The following is a 21456-nucleotide window of genomic DNA, read 5'->3' as shown; positions in this document are numbered from 1 at the left end:
TAAGGGATGACTCAGCTTTATGTTTTCTCATCTTTCTAACAGTCCCCAGCCTCACCAAACTGCTGCAAAGGGAGCCCCACAGCTGTCCTATTTTTTCACACCCCAGAGCCTGCACCCTTTCCCCTGCCAGGAGCACCCTTGGTTTCCCTTCTTCACAGGGCCCACCCCTCCTCTTCTGCCCACACCCTGACCACTGCCTCCAACTGGATGTGGGGCCTCCTCTGGGCTCCCACAGTCCCCTGGAGTTACTTCATCAGAGCCCAGCTCGCTCTGGGTTTCACCTCTGTCTCCTCCTAGAATGGGGGTTCTTGAGGGCAGGGCTTGCAGCTGATCTTTATCTGAGACCACAGTTCCTAGTTGGGGCATAAGAAATTATTGTGAAATGAATGAATGAACGAAGAAAGAAACAGAGCAGACATCATTTACCTGATCATTCTTATTGCTCTGGGAAAAGGAGCAATAAGCTAATGGAGAATTTAAGCCAAATCTGTGGCTATTTGACAGGGCCTTGAGAGTGAATCCGAATGCCTACTCCGTCCTGCCCACCTCCACCTCTGTGCCCCAGGGTGGGTGGGAAGCTGGTCCAGCCAGCAGGATGGCAGTCCTCAGGGGCCGAGTGGCTGACCTGGGGCCCTTTGGCTCCCCCTGGTGACGCCTCACACAGGTCTTAGTGGAAGAGGAAGGAGAGGAGGTGAGCTCCCCTCTTCCTTCCTTCCAGATACACCCTCTCAGACCTGACCCCAGTGGCTGACCCCAGTCCTCAGCACTGGGAAAGCCAGAGGCCCTGGACCAGGCAGGTCTGCTCCCAGACCACATACTGTAACCTTGGCTAAATCTATTGACATCTCTGTGGGTTCTGGTTCCTCCTCTGTGTAGGTGACCTACCTCTTAGAGTAGTCGGGAAGATACAACACAGCAGAAATGATGTGGAAGCTCTCCAAACCTCAGTTTTCTTGTCAGTAAAATGAGAGTGATGGTAGCTAGTGTTTTCCACTCACCTGTGGGGAGGATTCAGTGAGATTTTGTACATAAAGCCCTTAGGACATGCGATGATTATTCTTACTACTACTATCACTACTGCTAGTACTGATACTGTTACTAATAGTAGCAGATGGTGGTAATATACAACCAGTTAGGAACACTTTACATTTTAAAAACTTCCTCATGAAGAATTCTCTTGCTTAATAATAGTTGTGGAAGTTCTTTCAGAAAATAAAGTTATCTGCAAGCATAAAATGTCATTACATAGATGTCAAGCCTCCATCTTGATTCCTTTAGATGTTTTTGCCATCCTTTCTCTTTTTTTTTTTTTTTGAGACCGAATCTCGCTCTGTTGCCCAGGCTGGAGTGCAGTGGCACAATCTCAGCTCATTGCAACCTCTGCCTCCCAGGTTCAAGTAATTTTTCTGCCTCAGCCTCCTAAGTAGCTGAGATTACACCAGGCACCATGCCTGGTCTTTTTTTTTTTTTAAGTAGAGACGGGGTTTCACCAAGTTGCCCAGGCTGATCTCGAACTCCTGACCTCAGGCAATCCACCCACTTCAGCCTCTCAAAGTGCTGGGATTACAGGCGTGAGCTACTGCACCCAGCCATCCTTTTTTTTTTATTATTATTATTAAAAGTGAAATGGCATAATAGCCTCCTGTGGTTGCACATGTTTTTAGACCTTCAAGGGTAGACTTTTGCAATCCCTAAATGACCTTTGGCCACACAGGCCCATTTCTTGGCTTGACCTGTCAAGTGAGGGGCTTAGTTCCCAAGAACCCAAGTTTCAGATTCTGAGACGTCCCGCCTGAGTTGCGTCACCCAGCATATTCTGACCTGTCACTGCTGCCTCTTTCTGGAGGGGTACAATAGTTGACATGTGTTGAGCATTATATGTACGAGGCACTCTGCTGAGATGTCCCAGGCATTACATCTTTTAAGCCTGTGAGCCATCTCCACTTCACACCTGCAGAGACAAGGACTCAGGGTGCCTGGCCAGTATCCCAGGACTAGCAAGTGGCAGAGGTGGGATTTGAACCCAGGCCTGTGTGACCCCTCACGGCACAGTCCTAACCATTCTTCCTTAATGAAACACACTCAGAGACTCAAAGGGTTGAGGGGCGTGGGGGTGGTAGGGGACTCCTGGCTGTAATGCTTCAAGTTTTACTTTTTTAGTTTAGATATTGAGAAAAGTGGTTTTCACATAGTGGCTGATATGGTTTGAATCTGTGTTCCCACCTGTACTAGTCTGTTTTCATCCTGCTGATAAAGACATACCTGAGACTGGGTGATTTACAAAAGAAAGAAGTTTAATTGGACTTACAATTCCATGTGGTTGGGGAAGCCTCACAATCATGGTGTAAGGCAAGGAGGAGCAAGTCTCGTCTTACATGGATGGCAGCAGGCAAAGAGAGGATGAGGAAGATGCAAAAGCGGAAACCCCTGATAAAACCATCAGATCTCGTAAGACTTATTCACTACCATGAGAACAGCATGGGGGAACTGCCCCCATGATTCAGTGATCTCCCACTGGGTCCCTCCCCCAGCACGTGGGAATTATGGGAGTACGACTCAAGATGCGATTTGGGTGGGGACACTGCCAAACCAGATCACCACCCAAATCTCATGTCCAATTGTAATCCCCAATGTAGGAAAAGGAAAGGCCTGATGGGAAGTGATTGGATCATGGGACCAGATTTCCCCCTTGCTGTTCTTGTGATAGTGAGTGAGTGAGTAACCATGAGATCTGGTGGTTTAAAAGTGTGTAGCACCTTCCCCCTTGCACTCTTCCTCCTGCTCCTGCCATGTAAGACGAGCCTGCTTCCCCTTCGCCTTTTGCCATAATTGTAAGTTTCCTGAGGTCTTCCCGGCCATGCTTCCTGTACAGCCTGCAGAATTGTGAGTCAATTAAACCTCTTTTCTTTATAAATTACCCAGTCTCAGGTAGTTCTTTCTAGTAATGCAAGAACAGACTAACACAGTGGTTAAATTGTAACTGTAAATAACTCACAGGGTTGGTTTTAGGGATGACTGAGTTTTATGTTCTCTCATCTTTCTAACAGTTCCCAAATCTGTTGGAACTGCTCTCCCACATGCTAAGGAGACACAAGAGATGACAACACCAAGAAGGACTTCCCGGAGTCTTCCAGCAGGAGCTGGAGGACTAGCTGCTTTTCCCTTGTAGCCACGCCATGTGGAGCCTTGCAGTGCACCAGGCACACCTCCAGCCATCGCCTCATGGCTGCAAGTTCATAGACACATTTACAGGAAAAGCTGCAGATGAATCTTAGAGATAGCCCAGCTTATGGTCTTCATTTGACAGCTGGGGAAACTGAGGCCCAGCCTCACAGATCTGCTGCCCCTCGGACACTTCCATTTGGAGCCCCCTCCGGCACCTAAAGTCCACCAAGTGGACCCTCAGCTCCTCCTGCCCAACCCTGCTTCTCTCAGGACTCCCAGCTGGGGTGGGGGGATGCCTCTCATCTCCTCTCTCCACTCCCCACCCTCCATCAGCACTGCGTTCGTAACCTGTCCTCTCCATCCCCTCACCCACTGGCACCAGCTCTCACCCACTGAGACTCTAACTCATAACACCAGAGTAGCTAGAGGCAGCTCTCAAAGGGCTTGCCTGACCTTGCCAGTCCTTGCCGCCTGTAGGACAAAATCCACTCAAAACCCTCGGACATGGTGCTCTGTGGGCCTCTCCATCCTCACCTGCTGTCTGGTAAACTCCCACGCTTCATCTCTACCCTATGCTGCCCCACATCTCTGAGCCACAGCTCACTGCATTCCTTCTTCTTGCGATACCCTTCCCCATCCCCTGCCCCTGGAAGACAGACTCAGGCTCAGCTCAGGGGCCCCATTTTCGGGCACCAGCCTCTGTGCTGAGCCCCATTTGTGCCCTGCGTGCCCCTCCGCCATGAGCACTGGGAGAGTGTTGAAACCTGGAACCTGTCTGCCAGTCGATGTCCTCCCGCTTAGGTAAAAATGTCGCGGTATACCCAGTGTACAGGTTAGTTAGACATCCTGGCCACCTAGTATCCCTTCCACATGGCAACCCAAGCCCTCAGGAGTGAAAAGGTGACTGGCTGAGCCATTCATTGTAATCTACCTCCCAGCCATATAGACAGGGACACACACAATGGGGCCACACCAGTGAGATGCCTTTCCTGGGATTCTCTAGGTGGAGCTGGGTGGTGGGGGGTGTCTTCATTCCTGTGTGGGCATGAAGCAGTAAGGACGGGTGGCCAGAGCTGCCTGTCACTGTGGTCCTACCATTGTGTGGACAGCTTGCCTGGAGGAATGTGTCCACCCTCAGAGAGAAGCAGAGAGGAGAGCAGGAGAGGAAAAGAGGAGAGAGAGAAAGTAGAGAAGGAAGGGAAAGGAGGAATGCGACATTGTTTGAGGCCCTCGTTGAGTCATCTCTTCTGCTCTTAAGACAGTTATGTTGGTTTCTGCCTCTTGCAGCCAAAAAAGTCCTGCTCAATCATTGCACGGGGGTGTGGGGGTTGCCTCTGTGAAATGACACCATTGACAAATAACACACATGCCAGCCCTTGTCCTCAACACTTCACATATATTACAACCCTACAGGTACTAGATGAGGTAGGTGATATTATCCCCATTTACAGGTATGGAATGTGGCACAGAGAGGTCACACAGCAGAACCAGGAGTCAAACCTAGGTACTACGGCTCCAGAGTACATACTCTCTGCCACTCCAACAGGTATAACCGTAATAGTCGATAAAAATGCTCCTACTTGGCTGGGTGTGGTGGCTCATGCCTGTAATCCCAGCACTTTGGGAGGCCGAGGCGGGCCGATTACTTGAGGTCAGGAGTTTGTGACCAGCCTGGCTAACATGGTGAAACCCCGTCTCTACTAAAAATACAAAAATTAGCCAGGCCTGGTGGTGCAGGCCTGTAGTCCCAGCTACTTGGGAGGCTGAGACAGGAGAATTGCTTGAACCTGGGAGGTGGAGGTTGCAGTAAGCTGAGATCATGCCACTGCACTCCAGCCTGGGTGACAGAGTAAGACACTGTCTCACAAAAAAAAAAAAAAAGTGCATAGTTTGATGGATTTAAAACAATTTTTTCTTTTTTTATGCCAGGTGTGGTGGCTTATGCCTATAATGCCAGTGCTTTGGGTGGGTGAGGTGGATAAATCGCTTGAGGCTAGGAGTTCCAGACCAGTTGGGCAACATAAGACTCTCGTCTTTACAAAAAATTTAAAAATTAGCTGGGCCTGGTTGCGTGTGCCTGTAGTTTCACAGGAGGCTGAGATGGGAGGATCTCTAGAACTTTGGAGTTTGACGCTGCAGTGAGCTATGATAGCACCATTGCATTCCAGCCTGGGTGACAGAGACCGTGTTTCTGAAAAAAAATTATCGTGGTAAAATATATATAACATACAATTTACCATTTTAACCATTTTAAGTGTACAGTTTAGTGGTATTAAGTATGTTCGCATTGTGCAACTGTTACTACCATTCATCTTCAGAATTTTAATCTTCCCAAACTGAAACTCTGTACCTATTAAACAGTAACTTCCCATTCCCCCTCCCTCTGCCCTGGTAATCACTATTCTGCTTTTTGGATCTATGAATTTGGAACCTCATGTAAGTGGAATCATGTGATATTGGTCCTCTCATATCTGGCTTATTTCACATAGCATAATGATTTGAAGGCCCATCCATGATGTAGCATGTATCAGGGTTTTATCTGTTTTTTTTTTTTTGAGATGGAATTTCTCTCTGACATCCAGGCTGGAGTGTAGTGTCATGATCTCGGCTCACTGCAACCTCGACCTCCCAGGTTCAAGTGATTCTCCTGCCTCAGCTTCCCTAGTAGCTGGGACTACAGGCACACCACACCACGCTTGGCTAATTTTTGCATTTTTAGTAGAGATGGGGTTTCACCGTGCAGGCCAGGCTGGTCTTGAACTCCTGACCTCAGGTGATCCGACTGTCTTGGCCTCCCAAAGTGCTTGAATTACGGGTGTGAGCCACCCCACCTGGCTAATATTATCTCTATTTTTTATTTTTATTTTTCGAGATGGTATCTTGCTCTGTCACCCAGGCTGGAGTGCAGTGGCGCTATCTCGGCTCACTGCAAGCTCCGCCTCCCAGGTTCACGCCATTCTCCCGCCTCGGCCTCCTGAGTAGCTGGGATTACAGGCGCCCGCCACCACACCCGGCTAGTTTTTTGTTGTTGTATTTTTAGTAGAGATGGGGTTTCACTGTGTTAGCCAGAATGGTCTTGATCTCCTGACCTTGTGATCTGCCTGCCTCAGCCTCCCAAAGTGTTGAGATTACAGGCGTGAGCCACCCCGCCTGGAGGATTTTATCTCTTTTTAAGGCTGAGTCATATTCCATCATATGTCTATGCCACATTTTGCTTATCCATTTATCTGCAGATGGACATTTGGGGTGTTCCACCTGTTGACTATTGCAAATAATGCTGCTATGAACATTGCTGTACAAATATTGGTTTGAATCCCTGCTGCCAACTCTTTTGGGTATAACTAGAAGTAGAATTGCTGGGCCATGTAGTAATTCCATGTTTAAGTTTCGGAGAAACTGCCACTCTCGCTTCCACGGTGGTGGCCCCACTCAACGGGTTTTGACAAATGCATACTCCTGTATAATTTCCACCACAGTCAAGATAGAAAACATTTTCAGCACTCCCAAAACTTCCACCTGCCCTTCCCAGTCAATTGCCCCAATCCCTCCAACCCAAGCAACCACTGATCTGATGTCTTCGAGTGTGCATTGATTTTGCCTGTTCCAGAACTTTATGCATGAGTGGAATCATACATAGTGATTCACCCTTTTCTTCCTGGCTTCTTTTGTTCAGTGTGCTTTTCGAGTTTCATTCAACAGACGCATTTCTGCAACCTGTTTTCTCTCACGTCATTCAGAATTGTAAGCACAAAATCTTTTAAAATGTGGTTTTTGGCCAGACACAGCGGCTCATGTCTGTAATCCCAGTACTTTAGGAGGCTGAGACAGGAAGACTGTTTGAGCCCAGGAGTTGAAGATCAGCCTGGGCAACATGGTGAGACCCTGTCTCTAAAAAAATACAAAATAAAAAAAAATCAGCGTGGTGGTATGTGCCTGTAGTCCCAGCTTCTGGGAGACTGAAGTGGGAGGATCCCATGAACCCAGGAAGTCGAGGCTGCAGTGAACTGTGATCACGCCGCTACACTCCAGCCTCAGCAACAGAGCGACACTCTGTCTCAAAATAAAATAAACATTTTAAACAGGCTATAATAGTATTCCATTGTAAGGATACTACACCATAATTTACTTAACCAGTCTAGTTTGATTCCAACTTTTTGCTGTTATAAGCAACACTGAGTGGAACATCCTTGTACTTGAATCTTTGCCCACCTCTCTTATGTCTTTAAATTGAATCTGTGGAGGTGGAATAACTGGGTAGAAGGAAATCAGGTGTTAGTCTCCTTGGACCTATTGTCAACTTGCTTCTCAGAAACATGTTACCAACTGAGCACGGTCGCACAGTCCTGTAATCCCAGCACTTTGGGAGGCCGAGGCAGGTGGGTCACCTGAGGTCAGGAGTTCGAGACCAGCCTGGTCAACATGGTGAAACCCCACAAAAATTAGCCGGGTGTGGTGGCAGGTGCCTGTAATCCCAGCTACCCAGGAAGCTGAGGCACAGGAATCACTGGAACCTGGGAGGCGGAGCTTGCCGTAAGCCGAGATTGTGCCACCGCACTCTAGCCTGGGTGACAAGAACAAAACTCTGTCTCAAAAAAAAAAAAAAAAGACATTATCAAGTCCTGTCAATTTTACCTCTAAAGCGACTCTCAAATCATGGAGCCCTCCTCACCTTCTCAGTTTCCTCTGCCCTTTGGAGTCATTCCCTGGCACTCTTCCTGGGGCTCCGACCCAAGGATGCTACCCGCCTGGGCTGCAAGCAGCTCTCTAAACCCAAGACCAACACTGTCCTCCAAGGAGGTGAAGGGAAGCCAGGTAGGGCCTTTGAGGCTGCAGATGGGGGCAGGAGCCTTGATTCTAGGCACAAAGAGGGGACCTCATGAATTTGGGGGCATCAATACATTAGGGGGTCACTAGTCCCATTCCTTCTTTTCTTCCTCCAGTGCCCAGCAAGTGGTCCAACAGAGAAGGTACTGAGAACAGGCATAGCAGAGGAGACATTTGCCTGGATTCCCCGTAAACGTGTTTCCCTAAGGTTAATTTGTGGAAGTGACCATATAGAAATAGGAAGCAATGCTGCTGCTCAGTGACATCCCAGGGTGGGTCTCCCAGGATCCAGGAAGAACTTAAAGGCTCTCAGCCCAGCGATCCGCAGCTTTGCCATCCTCTGGAGCCTTGCCCCAGTTGGCTATTTTGAATGGAAGATGCGAACCCTTCTCTGGTCCCAGGTCAGGTCTAGTTCAATTCTTTTTTTTTGTTTGTTTGTTTGAGATGGAGTCTCACTCTGTCACCCAGGCTGGAGTGCAGTGGCATGATCTCGGCTCACTGCAACCTCCGCCTCCCAGGTTCAAGCAATCCTCCTGCCTCAGCCTCCCGAGTAGCTGGGACTACAAGCATGCGCCACCATGCCCGGTTAATTTTTGTATTCTTAGCAGAGACAGGATTTCACCATGTAGGCCAGGCTTGTTTCGAACTCTTGACCTCGTGATCCACCCACCTCAGTATCCCATAGCGCTGGCATTATAGGCGTGAGCCACTTCACCTGGCCAGGCCTAGTTCAATTCTAGTCTGTGCCCAGCACAAGGGGAGGAGGGTGCAAATACCACCATGATAAAAGTCTCCCCACAGCTGCCCATGCTGGGCTGCCTGCAGACATAGCACCCCACGCACAGTTAGCCGTTAAGCGTCTTGCCTGACAGCCTTATCTCCGAGGAATGCCGGGGGAGTCAAGGCCAGCCAGGGAGAGCTTGACCAAGAGGCTTCAGCTCTTCTGCCCCCAGGGCCAGCTATACTCTTTGATAACTAGCTTGGTGCTTATGGTGTAGCTGGGGCAGGTCATGGTGACAGTGACAATGGGCTTTATGCAGGACTTCACAGTTTGCCAGACTCAGTCACACCCATTAGCTTGTTTGATCCTCACAGTCAAAGGGTGAGGTTGGAGATCTCATATCCTTTTTTTTTGCAGATGGAGAAACTGAGGCCAAGAAAAGTTAAGTCCCCCTCACCCAAGGCTGTGCTGGTCACACCTAAGTTGTTAGAGAAAGAAAAAGAACTATTCAGTTGTTGGATAATACCCAGCAGAAATGGAAAAGAATTCATTTCATTTAGAAAGAAATTGACTAAGCAGAAACTCTAGGCCGTGTGGCAGACACCAGAGGCACAGGAAGAGACCTGGCCCCTGCCCATGATCAGCTTGAGGCTGGAGAAGGAGGCTCCAGCAATGAGTTCTGTAGCAGCAGTCAAGATTCCAGCCGGAGGGGCCTGGTTCGTGGTTTTGTTTTTTTTTTTTTTTTTTTTTTTTTTGAGATGGAGTTTCACTCTTGTCGCCCAGGCTGGAGTGCAATGGTATGATCTTGGCTCACTGCAACCTCCGCCTCCCAGGTTCAAACAATTCTCCAGCCTCAGCCTCCTGAGTAGCTGCGATTACAGGTATGCGCCACCACACCTGGCTAATTTTGTATTTTTAGTAGAGACAGGGTTTCTCCATGTTGGTCAGGCTGGTCTTGAACTCCTGACCTCAGGTGATCCACCCACCTCGGCCTCCCAAAATACTGGGATTACAGGTATGAGCCACCACATCCAGTCTTTGTTTCTTTTCCTTTCTTTCTTTCTTTTTTTTTTTTTCTGGAGACGGAGTCTCACTCTGTCACCCAGGCTGGAGTCCAATGGAGCTATCTCAGCTCACTGCAACCTCCTGGGTTCAGGTGAGTCCCCTCCCTCAGCCTCCTGAGTAGCTGGGACTACAGGCGCGTGCCACCATACCCGGCTAATTTTTTGTCTTTTTAGTAGAGACGGGGTTTCGCTGTGTTAGCCAGGATGGTCTTGATCTCCTGACCTCATGATCCTCCCGCCTTGGCCTCCCAAAGTGCTGGGATTACAGGCGTGAGCCACTGCGCCCGGCCTGGTTCCTCTTTTCTAGACTGCAAGTCTCCCACAGCTGACCACATGCCCTAGTTTTGGACCTGAATGGACACAACCACTTAACCAGCTGTGTGTCCTCAGGAAAGTTACTTAGCCTCTCTGAGCTTGGGCTTCCTCATATATAAAATGATAGTAAAAAACTCTCATCACTGGGACTCATGAAGGAGAGATGAGATAACACATGTAGAGTTCCTGGCATGGTGGCTGGCATACAGCTGGCACTCAACAAATACTGGTATAAACTTTCTAGACAGGATAGAGCAAGTCCAGAGATACACATGTAAGGAAGAGCGTACGTAGCGAGTGCTAGCCTGGGTGACATGAGCCAGTGGCTCAGAGGTCGTTGGTTGTGACTCTGGATAACTGAAGCAACACAAAATCTGCTGGAAGGCGGTACACACCTCAGTGATTAAAGGACAGCTTGTTTGAGAGACCGAGGCAGGCAGATCACTTGAGGTCAGGAGTTCGAGACCAGCCTGGCCAACTTGCAGAAAGCCTGACTCTACTAAAAACACAAAAACTAGCCAAGTGTGATGGCGGGCGCCTGTAATCCCAGCTAGTCTGGAGGCTGAGGCAGGAAAATCACTTGAGCCCGGGAGGCAGAGATTGCAGTGAGCTGACAGCGTGCCACTGCACTCCAGCCTGGGTGACAGAGCAAGACTCCGTCCCAGAATTAAAAAAAAAAAAAAAAAGCACAGCATGAAGCTTGGGCCTCAGAAGGGACAGACTCAAGGCAGCTCAGGTATTCATGCAGCAGGAACCAGGGGCCCTGCTCTCCAGGGCCAGGGTACATCAGCTCGAGTGAGTCCCTGGGTCAAGATGAGGACTCCTAGGAAGGAGTCTAGTGGGTAGAGCTACACCTGTGGGCCCACTTTGGCCAGGGTGGTTTGGGGCCTTGCCTGATGAGCGCACTGGACTGCAGGCTGTGGAGGTGCCATGGCCAGAAGGGGCATTGTAGGCCAAGCTGTAGGTACAGAAGGGACCCACTCTGCGGAAAAAGGAAAGAAAAAAGGGGCCCGGCACGGTGGCTCACACCTATAATCTCAATACTTTGGGAGGCCAAGGCAGGCAGATTACTTGAGGTCAAGAGTTCAAGACCAGCCTGGCCAACATGGTAAAACTCTGTCTCTACTAAAGATATACAAATTAGCTGGGCATGGTGGTAGGCGACTGTAATTCCAGCTACTTAGGAGGCTGACAGAGGAGAATCCCTTGAACCTGGGAGGCGGAGGTTGCAGTGAGCTGAGATCGCGCCACTGCACTCCAGCAAGGGCGACAGAGCGAGATCCATCTCAAAAAGAAAAACAAAACAAAAAAAAAAAAAAAAAGGAAAAAGGAAGCCTGTTGAGAGCCTGCCGTGTGCCTCCTAGAGGGCTTCCTGGAGAAGGTGGCATTGGCTCTGGGCCTTGCAGGGAGAATGTCACACCCCCAAGGGTATGGGGAATGGGGGAAGGGATGCTGTCCTCTGCCATCATGACCTACCCAGGAAGGCCTTGCTGAAGGATGCCACCTAACCAGCAGCTAATGGACACGGCATTTTTGGCAATGCCTTCTTTGACAAATCAGTGACCAAGCTTTAACTTTCTCTTTGGGTTTCTGGTCCTGGATAATCGATTCCACAGAACTCAGTGCAAAGAAAGTAATGATCATCAAACCTCTGTGCTTTTCTTTGGGTGACATTCTTTTAGAGAAATATTCATTTTGTCATTCAACAAACATTTAACCAAGCACCCACTGTATGCCAAGCACTGTTCTGGGCACAGCTTCTGCTCTCCAGGAGCTCAGAGTCTACTAGGGGATAGAAATGAGCAGATAGTCACCTCTTGGAGACATAGGGGCTGGATTTGAGGTCCACACCATGTGCTGTTTTGTGATAAAGGAGAGAGGCGTCCACTCAGCAGGGCAGGCATGGTGGGGAGGAGCACATGTTAGAAGACAAAGTTTCACCAGAGGGTTAAGTGGGATTTTGTGGGATCAGTAGGAGTTCGACAGGTGCCTTGGAGACTAAGAACATTCCAAGGAGAGGAATAGACATGAAACATCCTGGGAAGTGAGCAAATGGCAAATAGTGTGTTGAGCCTGGAGGCAAAGCCGTGATGGGGAGTGAGGTGGGGTTCCCACTCTATCCTGGCAGTGGTGAGGAGCCACAGGAGGGCTCGGGGCAAGGGTCTGACATAGCAGATTTGTGTTCTAGGCTCACGCCTGTGATCCCAGCACTTTGGGAGGCCGAACAGGGTGGATCACTTGAGGTCAGGAGTTTGAGACCAGCCTGGCCAACAGAATGAGACTCCGTCTCAAAAAAAAAAATTCCTTCTGGCCTGGGTGGGGATCCTGCAAATAGGGTTAAGGTGTTTGTTTAGCTCCACCCAACTCTTCTTTGAAGGTAGCTTTCTGAGAGCAGACACCCAAGCTGTTTCTTCCACTGCTCTGGGAACCCAGGGTCGCATCCACTTCGGAACTACTCCACGTACACCCCGCCCTTTTGGAGACAGCCCTGGCTGTTGGCTTACTAAGGGCTCTGGGCGATCCTGCAGCGGAGATATCCTATGTCTACTTGGCCCTGTGTGCCCCGTGTTGGTTTGACCACCCCCGCCCCCTTTCTTTCAATCATGCAGCTGCTGTTTAGTCTATTTGGAACACTCTTTGAGGGGCAGTAGAGACCCTGTTGATCTAAGGTTGAGAAGATGCCAGGGTTTGGAAAGAACCGCTTGGATGTAAACCTTAGGACCCTCACCATGGTGGACCTGGAGCCTCTAAACTCCTAACCTTTCCTTGCCTTTTGGCAACAGGAATCCAATTCCAGGGGCTCCTCATTTTGGAACCCAAGAAAAGACTGGGAAAGTAAGTTCTTAATACAAGCCAGCTGTTCACAATCTCACTTTGTTTGCAAAACACTCTTGCCATGAAGGTGTGAGTCCCCCCAACTTTGTAGATGCAGAAACTGAGACTCAGAGACGTTCAGCGACTTGTCCCAGGTGTTCCAGGGTAAAAATGGCCAGAAAGATGGGTGTCCAGAAGTCAACAAAGGAGAATCTTTAAATTCTTCCTTAACTAACAAGGTGAGGAGTTTGGAAGTATGAGGGAAGAAGATAATTAATCCAAACTTAATCCAAGATAATTATTTTTTTGAGATGGAGTCTTACTCTGTTGCCCAGGCTGGAGTGCAGTGGTGGAATATCGGCTCACTGCAACCTCTGCCTCCTGACTTCAAGTGATTCTCTGGCCTCAGCTTCCTGAGTAGCTGGGATTACAGGTGCACACCACCATGCCCGGCTATTTTTTGTATTTTTAGTAGAGACTGGGTTTCTCCATGTTGGCCAGGCTGGTCTTGAACTCCTGACCTCAAGTGATCTGTCCAACTTGGCCTCCCAAAGTACTGGGATAACAGGCATGAGCCACTGTGCCTGGCCCAAAATAATTAATTCTTAAGGGACTAAAGCAAATGGACAAAGGATGTGAACTGGCAATTTGCAGAGGAGGAATTAATAAAAGGTGGAGTATTGCTGGAAACAAAAGTTTAGCTTCATTCTCATTCAAGGGCTCAACTAGGTCAACATGAGACACACATTTCCCTGCAGAACTGGCAAAAAAGATAAGTATCAGCAACAGCCAGTGCTGGAGAGGCTGTTGGGAGATGGGCATTCTTGGACACTGTGGGCAGGATTTAAGATGGAGCAGCCTTTATGGAGGGCTTATCTATCAAAATGGAAAATCCATTTTCCTTACCTCCAGGGAGGGGGACTGTCAGGGAGGACACCCAAAGGGGCATTCCGGGGCTGAGGAAAGTGTTCTTTGTCTCAGTCTGGGTAGGATTACCCAGATATATCCACGTGCAAAATGTATTGAGCTAAATACTTAAGATGAGTGCATAATGCAGCATACTGTATGTATTAGATAAAAATAAAAGTGAAACGAAATGCAGCTACCTTTGAGTCAACAGTTTCCCATCCAGAAATCTACAGAAATACTTACTCATGGACAGAAATATCTGTTCAAGGCTGTTTAGGACACCAACACTAATAACAAGAAGAACTTGAAAACAACCTAAATATATTCCAGTAGGGAAAAGGCTCAGTAAATTATGGCACAAACACAACAGAATTTTTTTTTTTTTTGATGGAGTCTTGCTGTGTCGCGCAGGCTGTAGTGCAATGGCGTGATTTCAGCTCACTGCAACTTCCGCCTCCCGGGTTCAAGCGATTCTCCTGCCTCAGCCTCCCCAGTAGCTGGGATTACAGGCACTCACCACCACGCCCAACTAATTTTTGTAGTTTTAGTTCAGACGGGGTTTCACCCTGTTGGCCAGGCTGGTCTTGAACTCCTGACCTCAGGTGATCTACCAGCCTCGGCCTCCCAAAGTGCTGGGCCACTGTGCCTGGCCACAATAGAATATTAATGTGCAACCATTAAAGAGTGTCTTGAAAAAATGGTCCTGCTACATTGTGACAAAAGCAAGTTTTGAAATAGGATTTGTCTGTGATCCTGTGTTTGCAAAAACACAACAAACTCAAAAACCCTGCTTGTCTGATGTGAGTGTACATGTGTATTTTTATAAAGAAACTCTCAAAAAGTGACACATCTGAATGTTAATAGTGGTTTTCTCCTGGGAGTGAGATTAAGATCCCTAATAGGGGCTGGGAGTGGTCGCTCATGCCTGTCATCCCAGCATTTTTGGGAGAATAAAAGGTGAAAGCGGATCTATCGGGACTTCAAGATTAGCCTAACCATATGCCCTAGTAAACCCCGTTTCTACTAAAAAATACAAAAATTAGCGGTGGCTGAGCCTATAGTCCCAGCCGCCGGAGGCTGAGGCAGAATTGTGAACTCGGAGAGGCAGAGCTTACGTGAGCCGAGATCACCTCACTGCACTCCAACCCGGGCAACAGGGTGAACTCAAAAATTGTGGGTGCAGTGGCAGGCACTTCTGATACCAGCTTCTTTCGGGTGTGAGGCAGAATCTCTGGCCCCAGGAGGTGGAGGTTGCAGTGAGCCGAGACTGTGTCACTTCACTCCAGCCTGGGCGACAGAGCAGGACTCTTAAAGAAAGGAAAAGAAAAGTCCCTAATAGGGTCTTTGACTTTTTACTGTGTACCCCATGGTGTCATGGAATGGCTTTGTAATTGGCATTCACTGCTTTTGCAATTCAAATAAATTTTTTAAAAAACCGTAAAAGTAAAATTAATCTGTAGAGCTCCCTGGCACACAGTAGGTGCTCACTTAATATTCATGGCAGGCGGGGGTCCCACGGTCTGTGTGCCCCCTCACACTGTGCCTGAGGGATGTTGCTGGAACAGATGTTAGAGCAGCCTAAAGCTGGTGGCTATATTTCCCTGGGGGGACTGTTTAGCTGGCCAAAAGTTTTATTTGTGGGGAGATTAAGAAAAAATAAAATAAAAAATTTAAAGCAATCCAGCTCTCCTTCCCTTCCACTGTGGGTGAATGGGGAGGCTTCAGGCAGGCCTGTCCCTGCGCCTGCAGAATCACCGGCCCACAAAACAAACAAATGGATTGTGGATTTGGATTTTGGATCACGAGGAAAGAAACAGACATTATGCATGCCTGCCCCAGCCAGGCTGTCACTCACCAGGCTCAGCTTCCCCCAGCGGTGCCCTGGGAGACCCTCCCCCCGCTCCACTCTATCCCAACCACCTCCTCCCTCTCCCACCTCCAGCCCCACTAAAAGACTTTTTGAAGTTGATCAATGAAACATGTAAAGGGCCCTATTCCTGAGCAGGGACTCTGCAAGGCCTTCATTAGTTCCACATAATGAAAGAATGGGCCGATTCAAGGAGACTGGGGAGAGAAAAGAGGGAAAATTAGAGTTCAGTCTGCTCACTTAAAAAAAAAAAAAAACAAGAGGAGGGGGTGGGGTAGAAACTGTGGATTTGCTAAATAAAGTTCCTGGCTGCATTCAGAGCTTGGGGAAGGGTCCCCCACTCAATCCTCTTAGGCCTGACAAAGTCGGACCTGGAGATGGTCTGTCCGAGCGGCGGCATTCTACGTCTGGATGGAAGGGCAATGGGCTGTTTAAATTGCTACTTAGGTTTCCAGCTGTTTTACCAGTGATTTGCCCAACTTAATAGCTCTTTAAGGCTTTAAGCAAGAAAATAGCTCTTCTCACGACTCAAAGAAGCGGCTCTGGTTAGTTCAGACGGCGCCCATTGTCCAGGGCTTAAATCCTTCTCCGCAGCCGAATTCCCCTGCCCCCTCTGGTCCGCCCAGACTTCGTCCAGCTACAGAGAGCCTTTATTTATCTTTTTAACATTCCGGTTTTCCGAGCCTGCGTCCAGAGGGCTTCTTCACAAGAGCTTATTTTGGGGGGAATGTCTGCCTGCTGCCTCTAAGCATTCCTCCAACGCATTAACCACAAATGATGACGATGATGAGGATAGCACCTGGGTACTGAGGGCCTACTACGTGCCAGGCCTTTTCTTAACTCATCCTGTTTCCTTCTCACCCAGGTCTACAAAGGAGGTGGCTTCTGCCATGATGGCCATTTTACAGATGGGGAAACTGAGGCACAGAGGAAGGGGCCACTTGGCCAAGTTCACACAGGGGCATACAGCAGGGTCAGGGATGGTCTGACTTCTAGAGTCTGGGCTCTTGACCACTACCCTGCTGCCGGGTGGCTGTGGGAGCTTGGGTCACCTAAAACAGGTCAGGGGAGGGGACTCTGGGATCTGGGGTTCTAGCTTCATTCTTCTGACGATGTGTATGAGAGCCAGCTGCTGGGCCCAGTTTTCAGGAAGACTGCAGGGGTATAGGAAGGGGGCAGCAGAGGAGGGGGGTCAAGAAACTTAGGAACCTCATCTGGAAGGTGGGAGGAGTCTGACCTTAGCCATCTGTATCTAGAACCCACCTTTCATTGCACAAAAATAATTCTCCATCCATCACGATTTAACTCGAATACGCTCAAAAGCAACACATTTTTCTTATGACAAAAGTTAAACACGTAAATTACAGAGAGCTTGAAATATATAAAATTAGGTAAAGAGAGCATATACAATGTTTGGCGTTCTCCTTGGCATGGTGTGTTTAACATGAGTAAGCTATCATCATCACAATTATCAATGTTTTTTTGAGTCGGAGTTTCTCTCTTATTGCCCAGGCTGGAGTGCAATGGCGCAATCTCGGCTCATTGCAACCTCCGCCTCCTGGGTTCAAGCAATTCTCCTGCCTCAGCATCCTGAGGAGCTGGGATTATAGGCATGCGTCACCATGCCTGGCTAATTTTGTATTTTTAGTAGAGACGGGGTTTCACCATGTTGGTCAGGCCGGTCTTGAACTCCTGACCTTAATGGATCCACCTGCCTCGGTCTCCCAAAGTCCTGGGATTATAGGGGTGAGGCACAGTGCCCCACCTATCAATGTATTATCTGGAAGATACTCAAAACCTGGGGCATTTTGGTGTATTATATTTCCTTCCAGTCTTTTTCTTTATCCATGCATACCTACCCAAACTTAATTGTAATTATACTTGCTCTATTTTGAATATGCTTGCTTTTTTTCCTCTTAGATTCTTTAAGATTCACCAAGCTGGAAAGCTTTGATGAAGGCTTATAGATTTCCCTGTTATAACCTTATGGCCTCTGATTCCTACACCTCATTACACACTGTAGATTACGCACAAGGGCACACATAATTGGTGGTAAAGGAAGTCATTAGAGATGGGCGGGAGACCTTGTGGGTGAACAAAGGCCTGCAGGAGGGGGAGCCCCTGGATAAGGTATGTGATCAAGGCTTGGTTTGCAGGAGATAGAAACTGGGTGTCTGGCCAGACCATGGAGAGAGAGGCTGGAGCCAGAATCTGGAGCCTCAAGGCCACAATCAATGAAGCCAGTCAGCCTTAATTCCCTAGGCAATGGGGAGCCACAGATGGTTCAGGGCAAATTGGTGTTTGAATGGCTCACACCTAAGACAACAGGAAAGGCAGGCCTGGGGTCCAACGTTACTTATGGCAGGAAAGCAACCATCTTTGCGACAGAATTGGCTTCCCAACCTTCCTCAGCTGCAGCTTGGGGATGAGACTGGAGTCCTGAATGCTTGGGCTGGGCCAGGCTGGAGCCCCTGATGTGTGGTTGCTTCTCTGGTATGTTGGAGGGAAGAGTGGGCAGGGGTGACCTCCCACCCACCCCAGACACACAGAGGTAAGATCACCTCACTCAGCTTTGTCATTTGGTGAATAAGTTTGAAAAATGTCAATTTATTTCATTCTCCTGTTTCACAGATGGGGAAACTGAGGCCCAGGGAGGGAAGGGGATAAGCTGAGGAGCTCACAGAAGGTAAGTGGCAAAGGTGAAGAAAGGAAAATGTCTTACATTTGGACCACAAGTTGCAATTTCCTGGCAATCCCCCTACTCACCCCACTCTACTCCACCCCACTGCCCTTTTAAAAAATAAACAATGAAAATAAAACAATATTAATGCTATAATTTTTGCTGCTGGAGAAGGCATAGGAACACAGCTCACATACAATTGGTCAAAGTGTAAACGACTGTAACCTCACGGGAGGCAGTTTGGAAACATCTTTCGAAATTTTCATAGCAAACCAGCATTCACTGCAAAATTCCATTGTCAAGAATTTCTACTACAAATGTATTTACATATGGATGCAAAGATGTGTGTACAAGGATGTTCATCATGGTACCACTTTTCATTCTAAAGTGGAAGGAAAAAAACCCTTCATGTCCATAAACAGGAACTGGTTGAATAAATGTTGCTACATCCACACATGGAGTATTATACAGCCATTAAAAGGAGTAGAAAAGACCAATTTATACTCCCACTACAGTGTTTGAGAATAGTTATTTTTCCATATATTTAGGGTATTTTCAAACTTAAAAATCTTGGCCAATTTGATAGGTTTTTAACCTATCCCCAAAGGGCATTGTATTGTTTCTTGGTGATGAGTGAGCTTGAACATTTTTCATATGGCTACCATTCACTTGAATTTGTTTTTCTGGGAGTTGCCTTTTCATATTCAGATTTTGTCAATTATCTGTTAGGTTTTAATTCTTTCTTTCATTTACTTGTATGAATATGTTCTAAATTAAAGCAATTAATTCTGTAAATGTCAGTACCTGTTCAGCTCTGTCTTGACTTGGTATATTCCTTTTTTGTTCACCTAGAAATGAAAAAATGTTATGTAGTTAAAATTGTTGCACTTTGATAGTTTGATATAGAAGGTCTTTTCTAAATAGCTGAATCAGTTCCCCTTTTCCTTTACGATTTCCTAAATCATTTTAAAGCTTGCAAGGTTCTCATTCCTTCAGAGTCCTGTTCAATATTCCTTTACAGTTTTGGCCAGCCTAATATTTGATTTGCTTTATAAATAATTTATTCTTTAGTATATGTGGAAAATGGACTTAAACTTATGTTTCTTTTCATGATGTCCCAACTTCACAGTTTCTCATCTCCCCATTAATCATGTATTTTAATATCAGAGAGGGCTTATTCCCCATTTTTTCAAAATATTCTTGGGGCTTCTGACCCATCGATTTCCCCAAATGAATTTTATTGTGGCTTCTGGGTTCTGTATCCTGCTTATAAAGATCTTTCTTTTCTAAAGATTGTAAATTCACCTATGTTTCTTTTAGAATTTTTATGGTTCAATTTTTTGGTTTAAATTTTTGACCCATCTGGAACTGATCTGGGTGTAGGGGGTGAGGTAGGGATTCCATTTTATTTTTTCCAGATGGCCGACTACCCACTTATCTCCATACCTTACTTTGAACAACACACCTCTCCCCTCTGATGTGAAATTCCTTCTCATTCACATGCTGAAATCCTACATATTTCCACCATTTCTGCACTCGCGTCTGGATGGAACTGTCTACTTCTTTTCCAGGGCTAAACTTTAAAAGTTATTGTACTTTCCTAAGATGTTTTAACATCTGGTAAAGCCAGCCCTCCTCCACTACTTTTGTTTTTCCTCAGAATTTCCCTGGCTGGTCTCACATGTTTATTTTTCCAGATGAAATTTGGTATCATTTTGTCAAGTTCCAAAAAATAAAAGAAAATAAAAACCCTGTTGGTTTAAGGCTTTTCTTACCAGCCAGTGTAATGTTTTCACAGATTACCGATATTAACCCTTTGCCATTCATTTGATTGTCAATCTAGTTCCCTTCTACCCCCGTTATTTTTTCTGTGGTATGGGAGATTTTTTTTTTTGTTTTTATATAGTCGTCAATCACTTCTCCTTCCCTTAAAAAAAATCTCCTTAATGATTTTAAAGCTCGAAGACTTCCCATTCCTCCTGGGATCTGGTCAATATTCACTTATATTTTTGGCCAGCCCTCCTAGGGTTTGCTTTGCTTGATAAATAATTCCTTTTTTCAGCATCTGTGAAAGATGTGAAGAAGGTATCCAAGCTTTTTTTTTTTTTTTTTTTTTTTTTGAGATGGAGTTTTGCTCTTTTTGCCCAGGCTGGAGTGCAGTGGCATGATCCTGGCTCACTGCAACCTCCGCCTCCCAGGTTCAAGCAATTCTCCTGCCTCAGCCTCCCGAGGTGCTGGGATTACAGGCACGCGCCACCACACCTGGCTAATTTTGTATTTTTTGTAGAGAATCCATGTCGGTCAGGCTAGTCTCAAACTCCTGATCTCAGGTGATCCATCCGCCTTGGCCTCCCAAAGTGCTGGGTTTACAGGTGTGAGCCACTGCGCCCAGCCCCCAAGCTGCTTTTGTATTGGCTACTCCTTCCACTGTTCTTTGCCCACTGAAGACAGCTTGGTCATGTACTAAATTCATGTACGTGAGAACATTTCTCTCCTCTCTGGTCAGTTCCATTCATGCCGGCTCTGCTGTTTAATCAGGGACTTAATCATCTATTTGGAACATCTGAAAGGGCTGATTGCTCGCATTTCTCAAAATATTCTTTGGATTTCTCACCCTTTTATTTCCCAAAATACCCCAGCCTGCATGATTCATTTGGCCCTCGAAGGAACCCTGAGAAGTAGGCAAGAAGTATTAATTCCACTAGCTGGATGTGCTGGGGTTCAAAAATTGCTAAGGGCCAGATGAGACGACACAGTTATCATAGCTATGAGGAAAAACTGGGCCTCTCCGCATCTGAAATTCCCAGAGGAAGGAGATTGTCTCCATTACTGAGTTTGACCGGAAGAGAAAAAGAGGGGGGAGGTGGGTATGCAGTGGTGTCTAATACTCAGCCTCAGAAGATCTGTTGTGGGGGCCATCACCTGGGACTCTTACCTAAAAGCTGCCACCCACAGTGAGTCAGTGTCGGGGACATCAGGGAAGGAGGCAGGGAGTCCCATCTGGACTGGGGAGTGGGGACCAGGGCGGGATTAGAGGTGGGATGAGGGTCCCCTGCCTCCCTGGGGCACCACGGCTCTGTGGATTCTACTTTGTCTC

The 21456-nt window shown here is 47.4% G+C and overlaps 1 long non-coding RNA gene across 1 annotated transcript; it reads right to left on the bottom strand.

Moving 5' to 3' along the window:
* Positions 1-908: 908 nt before the first annotated feature.
* Positions 909-21395, bottom strand: LOC110740585. Its single transcript, XR_002515408.2, has 3 exons — positions 21295-21395; positions 19164-19207; positions 909-998 (listed from the first exon to the last, which is right to left on the bottom strand). It is a non-coding gene; the product is annotated as an uncharacterized LOC110740585 (long non-coding RNA).
* Between the last annotated feature and the right edge of the window lie 61 nt (positions 21396-21456).

This window comes from Papio anubis, chromosome 16 (assembly GCF_008728515.1).
Source record: "Papio anubis isolate 15944 chromosome 16, Panubis1.0, whole genome shotgun sequence".
Classification (NCBI taxonomy): Eukaryota; Metazoa; Chordata; class Mammalia; order Primates; family Cercopithecidae; genus Papio; species Papio anubis.
The sequence above is the reverse complement of the archived record's forward strand: the minus strand, read 5'-3'. Positions and strand labels throughout refer to the sequence as shown.